Source organism: Coenobita brevimanus, chromosome 26 (assembly GCF_032717465.1).
Source record: "Coenobita brevimanus isolate Jiangsu-jjx chromosome 26, ASM3271746v2, whole genome shotgun sequence".
NCBI classification, from domain to species: domain Eukaryota; kingdom Metazoa; phylum Arthropoda; class Malacostraca; order Decapoda; family Coenobitidae; genus Coenobita; species Coenobita brevimanus.
This window is the reverse complement of record NC_136979.1, coordinates 44,411,819-44,421,392: the sequence shown is the minus strand read 5'-3', so window position 1 is coordinate 44,421,392 and position 9,574 is coordinate 44,411,819. Positions and strand designations below refer to the sequence as shown.

The 9,574-nt window shown below is 45.7% G+C and overlaps 1 protein-coding gene and 1 non-coding gene across 2 annotated transcripts in view; both read right to left on the bottom strand.

The window, feature by feature from the left end:
- The window catches only part of TTLL15 (tubulin tyrosine ligase-like 15), a 180,488-nt gene that overhangs the window by 135,938 nt on the left and 34,976 nt on the right, over positions 1-9,574 (bottom strand). The window lies entirely within an intron of this gene.
- On the bottom strand, positions 7,790-7,908 carry LOC145394283 (5S ribosomal RNA). Its single transcript, XR_013896355.1, has one exon. It is a non-coding gene; the product is annotated as a 5S ribosomal RNA (ribosomal RNA).

Below are 9,574 nucleotides of genomic sequence, written 5' to 3'. Positions count from 1 at the left end.
ATATGGCACATTTAATTATAATATGGGGAAGGCTCGCCCGGAAGGTAGTCTGGTATTCCTGCTATGGTGGCGGCGGGCGAGCTCTGGGTCATAGGGGCTAGCGGCCCAGACAGACTTATGCTGTTGTCGCTCCGAGTCCCAGCACGCTGTCGTTGCTCCTCTATGGGCTCCTTGTGGGGGTGTCGGGGCACCCCCTGTGGCACTATACTGCATCTTAGACTAGATACGGGTTAGAGTACCATGCAGGATACTGCTCAGGTCAAGGTCAGGTAAGGTGACTAGCACTTAGGGCAGAGGGGTTATATACTATTACTACAGGAAGTCCAAGTTTTATATATTGGTGGAGTGGGTGGGACTATTTCACTGTTGGTAATTATTGTTTTAACACTGGGGTCTGTGTATGATCTTAGTATGATGCGGCATTATTAGCTGGTTGCATATCCACTGTAATAGACCCGTATTTCACTGCCTTGCTGTGTTCATGGTTTCACTGTTACTTTTACTCAGTCCACCAATCTTTTATATTTTAACTGATGCTTTTCTCACGGACTTCCTTTATACTGTTTAAAATGCAGGAGTATACCAAAACAGTCCACAACGAGCCACCAGAACGAGCCCACAGAGGAGTGTACATGGTGCGAATGAGCTCCAGGTGGAAACGCCTTAAGTCCACCTGGACCGCACACCCCTATGACACGGAACTCGTCCACCGCCACCATAGCAGGAATACAAGACGACCTGCCGGGCGAGCTGCCCACAGATCAGACCGGGGTGGAACTGTTTCTCCAGTTCCTCACAGCACCCCTGAGATGGCCGATAGCCACTCACCCTCCTACAGGAGACTGCCAGAAGCCACTCTGGAGGAAACTAGGAGACTGCCCAAAGCTGTTCAGAAGGTGCCCCTCGGAGAGACGGCCTGCAGCCGCTCGCTCTCCTACAGGAGACGGTCTGAAGCTGCTCTGGAGGAAAAGAGGAGACAGCCTGAAGCCGCTCCCGTGTTTGTCAGGAGACGGTCGGTAGCCGCTCTGAAGGTGCCCCTGGAAAGACGGCCGGTAGCTGCTCACCCTCCTACAGGAGACAGCTTGAAGCTGCTCCGGAGGTCAATCAGGAGACAGCTGGAAGCTGCTCTGAAGGTGCACCCGGAGAGTTGGCCTGTAGCCACTCTACCCTCCTGCAGGATGCGGCTGGTAGCTGCTCCGAAGGTGTCCCGAGACAGCCAAGGCCAGTAGCTGGGCCCTACCGCCAGAGACGGCCTGAAGCTGCTCCTTCGTCAGGTGCTGAGCCTGGTCCGCCTACCCACGACTTGGAGGGAGCCCCCAGCCTCAAGGAGAATTGGAGAGGCTCTGTGACCACCACCGGCCTCTTCTCCCTACAGCCGGTGGGGACTCCCCTGACAGACCCCGACGCCGGCCGACGCCGCAGCTCACTCCTGACTGCATCCCCGACCTGCTGGGACCGCAGCCTCCCAACCACCCCTCAGACTCCTGGGCGGGACCTCCTGCACTCAGACGCCGGAGATCCTCTTCCTCCATTAGGCGCCTGACTCAGAAGTTCAGGCGACTGTTCAACCCCAGCCCAGCGGGCCAGACTCCCAACCTGAGCCCAGAAGCCTCGGGCCCCTACGCCCCCAGCAGCACCGTACGAGAGAGGATGCCCCTATGCGCTGTTCCTTGCCCTGGGACTTAGCAGCCCCTGGTGGATCCCAGTCCCGTCAGTAGGGAGGCTGAGACTCCGTCGCCGGTCCTGCTCCTGACTGTGACACATCCGACCTGACAGTGAGTGAAAGTGAACACACGCAGCATAAAGACAGTGTAGAAGTGACAGAATCAAGTGAGCCGGTGGTTAGAGCATAAAAGAAAGTGATAGAAAAAGATAGTGCAATAGTGAGACAGTGAAGGACGGCTCTACCATAGTGAACAGTGCCGCCGTATCATGTGAATATCATACCAAGGCCCCTGTGTTGAAATTCTAGTATCGCCAGCTCCATCCAGGTACATAGTGAAGTAGTGTAAAAGTGATCTACGGGCCGAGGTACAAGGAACACTCTATCCAACAGTGACGGCACATATCGGTAAGACCATGCTTAGGTCCAGTGTAAAATATTAACGCTACCCAGGGAAATCAGACAACCACCACCAACGGCCTAGGAAATCTAAACTCCCCCACCAACTTAAGTGTCTAGCTCAAGTGTCGTTCACCCTAACCAATTTGGTCCTGCACAGTTTCCTGCGTGATACTATTATTCCATATCTGCAGCCCAAGAATTATAATTGTCCAGTTTATTTATATTTGTAACATCTGCCCGTTCCTGTGTAAGATTTAGTAATACACATGTAAGGTGTTGCCTTGAGTTTTTGTGTCCTGCCTCTCTGTCTTATCTGTCTAAGCTCCGATCCAGAAAAAGAACCCAGGTATTCATTAGGTGCTCTAGGGATGGGAGGCCGACCCTAAAACACCTAGCATTATATTAATAAAATTAGGATACCTGTTACATTAGCATGTAAACATCGGCAAAAACATTTGGGATGAAGTGAACTGTGAATGCCTGACTGCTTGGGATGGTAGAGAAGGATTGTGTTGACACACCAGTGACCTTCGTTCCCTTCCCGCTTGCAGTTTTTTATAGCTTGCCCTAACTCAACATCGCCGACATTGGTACAGTACAGTAAAGTGTTGTTCAAGGCCAGCAGCTATGAAAGTGATAATGGAATACATTATTGTTAGCGTTATGCTAGGTGTTTTTAGGGCGACTTCTCGTCTTAGAAACACCAGCGATAGAGCTGGGTCCTCTTTCGAGACCAGAGCTAGAACACACAACAAGAAGAGCAGGACATAAAAACTCTGGACAACAATTTACATGTGTACTATCTAAATTACAACCTTCGTTGAATATGGATGGGAGTTGTACACAATACACTATTTACTATCAACTGTTCTGGACAGACTAGAGGGTCCCGACTGGTTTGTGGGTATCACACAGGATACTAGCCAGTCAGAAGAAAGCTGGACGGACACTGCACAATAAAGGATATAATTAGATTTTGTAATGCTAGGTGTTTTAGGGTCGGCTTCCCGTCCCTCTAACGCCTAGTGTATAGCTGGGTTCTCTTTCTAGACCGGAGCTTAGACAAATAGGAGAGAGGCAGGACACAAAAACTTAAGGCAACAACCTTACATGTGTATTACTAAATTCTACAGCGAAACGGGTAGATGTCACGAACACAGATATACTGGACAATTATAATTCTTAGGCCTAGATATGGGTTGTTAGTATCACGCAGGATACTACTCAGGTCAAGGTCGGGTAAGGTGAATAGCACTTAGGGCAGAGGGGTTAAGCACTATTATTGCAGGAAGTCCAACCTTTATATATTGGTGGAACTGGTGGTCCTATTTCACTGTGGGTAATTATTACTTTAACACTGAGGCCTGCATATGATCTTAGTGTGGTGTGGCGTTATTATTTGGTAGCGTATTTAAGAAGAGATTGATGAAGGAGAGTAAGAATAAAGTGGATGAAGAATTTGGGAGGAATCTGAGTGTGAAATGGAGGGAGAGTAAGAAATTGTTTTGGAAGGAGGTAAAGAAAGTAAGGCAGTGTGAAAGGGGAAATAGCAGGGGAGTGAAAAATGAGAATAACAGATTGTTGGTGGAGAACAAAGACAAATTGAGGAGATGGAAGGAACACTTTGAGGATTTGTTGAATGTAGAGAGTGAGAGCAGTGCGAGTATAAGTGGTTGGGGAATGGCTGGGAGAAGGAGAGATGAGAGGAGGGAGGAAGAGATCAGTAGGGCAGAAATAGTGGAAGCAGTGCAGATCAAGATAGGAAAGGCCCCAGGAATTGATGGAGTGTGTGGTGAAATGCTGAGGTATGGGGTGAGATTGTAGTGGAGTGGATATGGAAGTTATGTAGATTGGCTTGGGAAGAGGGAAGGGTTCCGGAGGACTGGAAATCAGGTATATACAACGGAAAAGGGGAGAGAGAGAAGTATGTGGTAACCATAGGGGTATTTGCTTTCTTAGTGTGACTGGAAAAATATATGGTAGAATACTCATTGATAGGATTAGGCATATAACAACGGAACTAGTTGGAGAAGAACAAGGGGGATTTAGAAGGAAAAAGGGTGTGTAGATCAGATTTTTGTTCTAAGATGTTTAGTGGAGAAGTATCTAGAGAAGGGAAAGAAAGTGTATGCTGCCTTCATGGACTTCGAGAAAACTTAAGACAAAATAGATAGACAAGGTATGTGGAAGGTACTGAGAATATATGGAGTGGAGGGGAAATTGTTGAGTGCTGTAAAGAGTATGTACGAAGGAGCTAGGGCTACAGTGCGAGCAGATGGTGAGCTGAGTGAGCTCTTTGATCTCAGTGTGGGACTGAAACAGGGTTGTGTGATGTCTCAAGGCTGTTTAATATATACATGGATGGGGTTGTAAAGGAGGTGCAAGGTAGGGCAGTGGATGTGGGGCTGGCTCTAATGAATGAGAGTGAGATTTGGAAGATTCCGGTTATGTTGTTTGCTGATAATACAGTATTGTTGAGTGAAGATGAATAGGAGTTGCAAGGTTTGGTGAATGAATTTGGGACAGTCTGTAGGAAGAGGAATCTGAAAGTTAATGTAAAAAAGAGTAAAGTTATGGTGTTTGAGAGAAATGAAGTCACAGAATGCACGGTAAGGTTGGATGGCGAGTATATGGAGAATGTGAGTGCATTCAAGTACTTGGGTAGTGTGATGAGTAAGGATGGAACCTTGGGGTATGAAGTGCATGAAAGGGTACAGCAGGGAAGGAAGGTTGTTGGTTCACTGAAAGCAGTGATGAGAAATAGGGAGGAGAGTATGTCAAGTTATGAAGTCACTGCATGATAGTTTTGTGATCCCTACCCTGAAGTATGGAAGCAAGGCATGGACCTTGCAAGAGGGAAACAAGTCAAGAGTGAGTGCAGTGGAAATGAGCTACATGAGAGGAGCATGTGGAGTGACATGGAGGGACAGGTTGACGAATGAAGAAGTGAAAGAATGTTGTGGGGTGCATGTGGATGTGGCTGAGAAGATTAGGAGAAATACACTGATGTGGTTTGGACATGTGGAGAGAATGGAGAATGAAAGACTGACTAAGAGGGTGTATGTAGGTGAGGTGGAGGGAGGGAGGGGGAGGGGAAGACCGAGGATGAGGTGGAGGGATGGAGTTAAGAGGTATATGAGAGAGGAGGGAGTTGGGGGGAGGGTAGTCAAATAGTCGGTGCCAGAGCAACTTGGAGGCATTTTGTCTGCTGCCACCCTTTGCGGGATTAGGGCATCGGGCTATACATAGATAGGTAGATAGTATTTAAAATGCAGTATAATGCCACAGGGGGTGACCCGACACCCCCACAAGGAGCCCATAGAGGAGCAACTTCAGCACACTGGGACTCTAAACGGCATAAGTCCGCCCGGGCCACGTGCCCCTATGACCCGGAGCTCGCCCGCTGCCACCATAGCAGGAATACCAGACTACCTTCTGGGCAAGCCTTTCGCAACCAACATCAGGGTGAAGCTGTTCCTCCAGCTCCTGCCAGCACTACTGAGATGGCTGGTAGCAGCTCAACCCTCCTGAAGGAGATGGCCTGTAGCTGCTCTGAGGAAAATAAGGAGACGGCCTGTAGCTGCTCTGAGGAAAATAAGGAGACGGCCTGTAGCTGCTCTGAAGGTGCCTTTCTCAAGACGGCCTGTAGCTGCTTAACCCTCCTGAAAGAGACAGCCTGTAGCTGCTCTGAGGGAAATAAGGAGACGGCCTGTAGCCACTCTGAGGGGAATAAGGATATGGCCTGTAGCTGCTCTGAAGGTGCCTTCTCGAGATGGCCGGTCCCACTGGGCAAATGTCACATTTTTCATGTGGAAAAGATGTGGACTGGAGATGTCTAAAAGATGTGGATATCTGATCTTTTTTTATATGTTCGTTTCACGAGAATTTAAACACGTGTAATAGGCGTGTTGAAATTCATCTAAAAGATGTGGATATCTGATCTTTTCTGATAGTTCGTTTCTCGAGAATTTAAACACGCGTAATAGACGTGTTGAAATTCATCTAAAAGATGTGGATATCTGATCTTTTTTGATAGTTCATTTCACGAGAATTTAAACACGCGTAATAGACGTGTTGAAATTCGTCTAAAAGATGTGGATATCTGATCTTTTTTGATAGTTCGTTTCACAAGAATTTAAACATGTGTAATAGACGTGTTGAAATTCATCTAAAAGATGTGGATATCTGATCTTTTTTTATAGTTCGTTTCACGAGAATTTAAACACGTGTAATAGACGTGTTGAAATTCATCTAAAAGATGTGGATATCTGATCTTTTTTTATAGTTTGTTTCACGAGAATTTAAACACGTGTAATAGACGTGTTGAAATTCACAAGTAATACACAGTAATATCTGGTGGAATAAATCACATGCATGCAAATTAGAAAGGCTCTCTAGAAGCCAAATGGATAAAAAAGAATATATATATACATTCACTCCCTAACTCCAACAAGTTCTTCCTATGCTGAATAAAAGTAATAATTTAGCCAGTATAAATTGTCAAATTCATCAATCATCAAAGCATTGTTAGCTTCTAAGTCATACAGACTACAATCAGTTCAGCTTGGGAAGAACTTGTGGGATCTAGGGATTGAATGTAAATTATTTTTATCCATTTGGTTTCTAGAGAGCCTTCCTAATTTAAGTCATATAAACTTGTCTAATGATAAATAAAATAAACAGTCAAGATGCATCATAATCACCAACGGGTTAATTTTCAATAATAAACTATATAAATGTCCTGCATGATTCATATACTGCATACAGTACTGTAACTACATCGGTATAGTTAAAGTATAGTTAATGGTGAATGGAACCCATGAAACTTGTTGTGACTATAAGGTGCAATACATCAACAGTCTGCGCAAGATTGGACACTAATGAATATAGATATGTTTTAAATTAATACACAGAGTATTTCTTTAATTTATATGTTGTGTATTACAGAAAAATCATTCACACTGCTATCTTAAAGAGTTGATGAGGTGAAAAGCTTTGGATTCCACCTTCTGCAGAAGAGCTCAATGTGATAAAAAGAAAGTAATTAATCAGAGAAATTAATTGAGGCAACTCATTAGGGAAAAAATAAAATGCCATAGGGGAACTTAACAGTATACTAAGGTTAACAGGGGATCAGACAGGATGGTAAGGATAGCAGACAACCAACAACCATCAGCACATTCAGCGGCGTATTCGTTTCAGCAGCCAGATCCATTGCTCCTCTTAGAGTACAAAAGAAAATATAAAGACTACAAACAATTAATCAGAAACCCTGGGAGCACTGTGAAAACAAAACCCTACTTAGGTGCTACCACCAAGAATAATAATGTACAGTGTAGGTTCTGTGTGACAAATGGAGAAGCTGTCCACCATCATCTCAAGGACAGTGCTGGCTGCATGGTATGTGCGGTTCTATATATGTAGGAGAATTACAGTGTTAAATTATCTGAAAGAATAAAACATAGATATTAGTTTCAAGACAACACTATGTACAGTAAATTAGGGAATTTTTTTTTGTTTAGTTCATAGTACCGTGGGCTCACACAGTACACGAGTTCACAGTATGTGAATCGCATACTATGCGAGTGACCAAAATTCATCCATTCATTCATTGCCAGACGCCATGTATCCCAAACAGGGTGGCCAAGGGCTCAGAGTTAATTGTTTTACAGGGAGGGGCACTAATCCTCCACCAACCCCACTTGACACGTAGGGAGAACGTTATGCCAACAGCATCTGGTGTTCCCAGGCGGTCACCCATCAAAGTACTAACCAGACCCAACGTTGCTTAACTTCGCTGATCGGACGGGAAGCAGTGTACTCAACGTGGTATGGCCGCTGGCTTTAATAACCAAAAAACCTTTACTGCGCGAGTTTTGCCCAATATCCACAAGGTAAAGGCAAGGAGTGGCCCAAAACCACTATTTTCCCCGACTAAGCGACCCCCCTCCCCACACAACGGGCCCATTGCGACTTCAGAGGCTCTTGGGGAAGGTGCTCAAGAGGAGTCTACAGTAAGATCTCAACAATAACAGTAAGTTAGAACAGAAACCCAGTTTCTTTAATCTAAGTCTACTAATACCAAGTCGGTTCACTTCCTTCTAAAACGGCTCCAAGCTCACGCAGGGGGCAGAGCATCGAAGTGACGTTGACTGGCTCTGGCACGAAACACCAGCTCAGTTGATTCCTGACCATGATGGAGGATGGATGTTTCCTCCACTACTCAGACCATAACATATTTATCGGTTCGGTGAAGTGAAGGAAGGGACTGAAATGTGTGATGGAAGGTTTAGGGGTGTGAAGGAAGCACTTTTTCCCCTGCTTCGTTTTCTATCTATCTATCTATCTATAGCCCGACGCCCTAATCCAGCAAAGTGTGGCCGCAGACAAAACGCCTCCAAGTCACTCTGTCACCCACCATTTGACTACCCTCCCCCCAACTCACCCCCCCCTCCCTCATATACCTCTCAACTCCATCCCTCCACCTCATCCTCAGTCTACCCCTCCCTCTCCCTCCCTCCACCTCACCTACATACACCCTCTTAGTCAGTCTTTCATTCTCCATTCTCTCCACATGTCCAAACCACCTCAATGTATTTCTCCTAATCTTCTCAACCACATCCACATCTACCCAACAACGTTCCTTCACTTCTTCATTCGTCAACCTGTCCCTCCATGTCACTCCACATGCTCCTCTCAAGTAACTCATTTCCACTGCTCTCACTCTTGACTTGTTCCCCTCTTGCAAGGTCCACGCCTCGCTTCCATACGTCAGGGTAGGGATCACAATACCATCATGCAGTGACTTCTTAACTTCCATACTCACCTCCCTATTTCTCATCACTGCTTTCAATGTACCAACAACCTTCCTTCCCTGCTGTACCCTTTAACGTACTTCATCCCCCAAAGTTCCATCCTTACTCATCACACTACCCAAGTACTTGAATGCACTCACATTCTCCATATCCTCACCATCCAACCTCACTGCACACTCTGTGACTTCATTCCTCTCAAACACCATAACTTTACTTTTGTTTACATTAACTTTCAGCTTCCTCCTCCTACACAGTCCCAAATTCATTCACCAAACCTTGCAACTCCCATTCATCTTCACTCAACAATACTGTATCATCCCTTGTTATAAATGTTTAATTTGATTCTGCGGTTTTATACATTTTCTGTTACTTAAGCCAACTGATGTCATACACAAGCCACACCTCCCTGCGCCCTGATGGAAAGTGAACCGACTTGGTATTAGTAGACTTAGTCTTTAATAATGTTTGGATTCGATGAATGACGTTATTTCGTGAGTGCCAAGTTGCTATACAGCAAATACGTCCATAACAAGGAATGACGCAGACAAACAAGAAAAGATGAAGGAAATTGCCAAAAATGTGAGCAGGAGCAAGGAGATGGAGGATCCTCCCCTCACCAACTCCCCTGACTTGCATGCCACCATCCCCTTCACCTCCACTGCCCCTCCCCGACTCACCAGCCGCCTCCACCTCC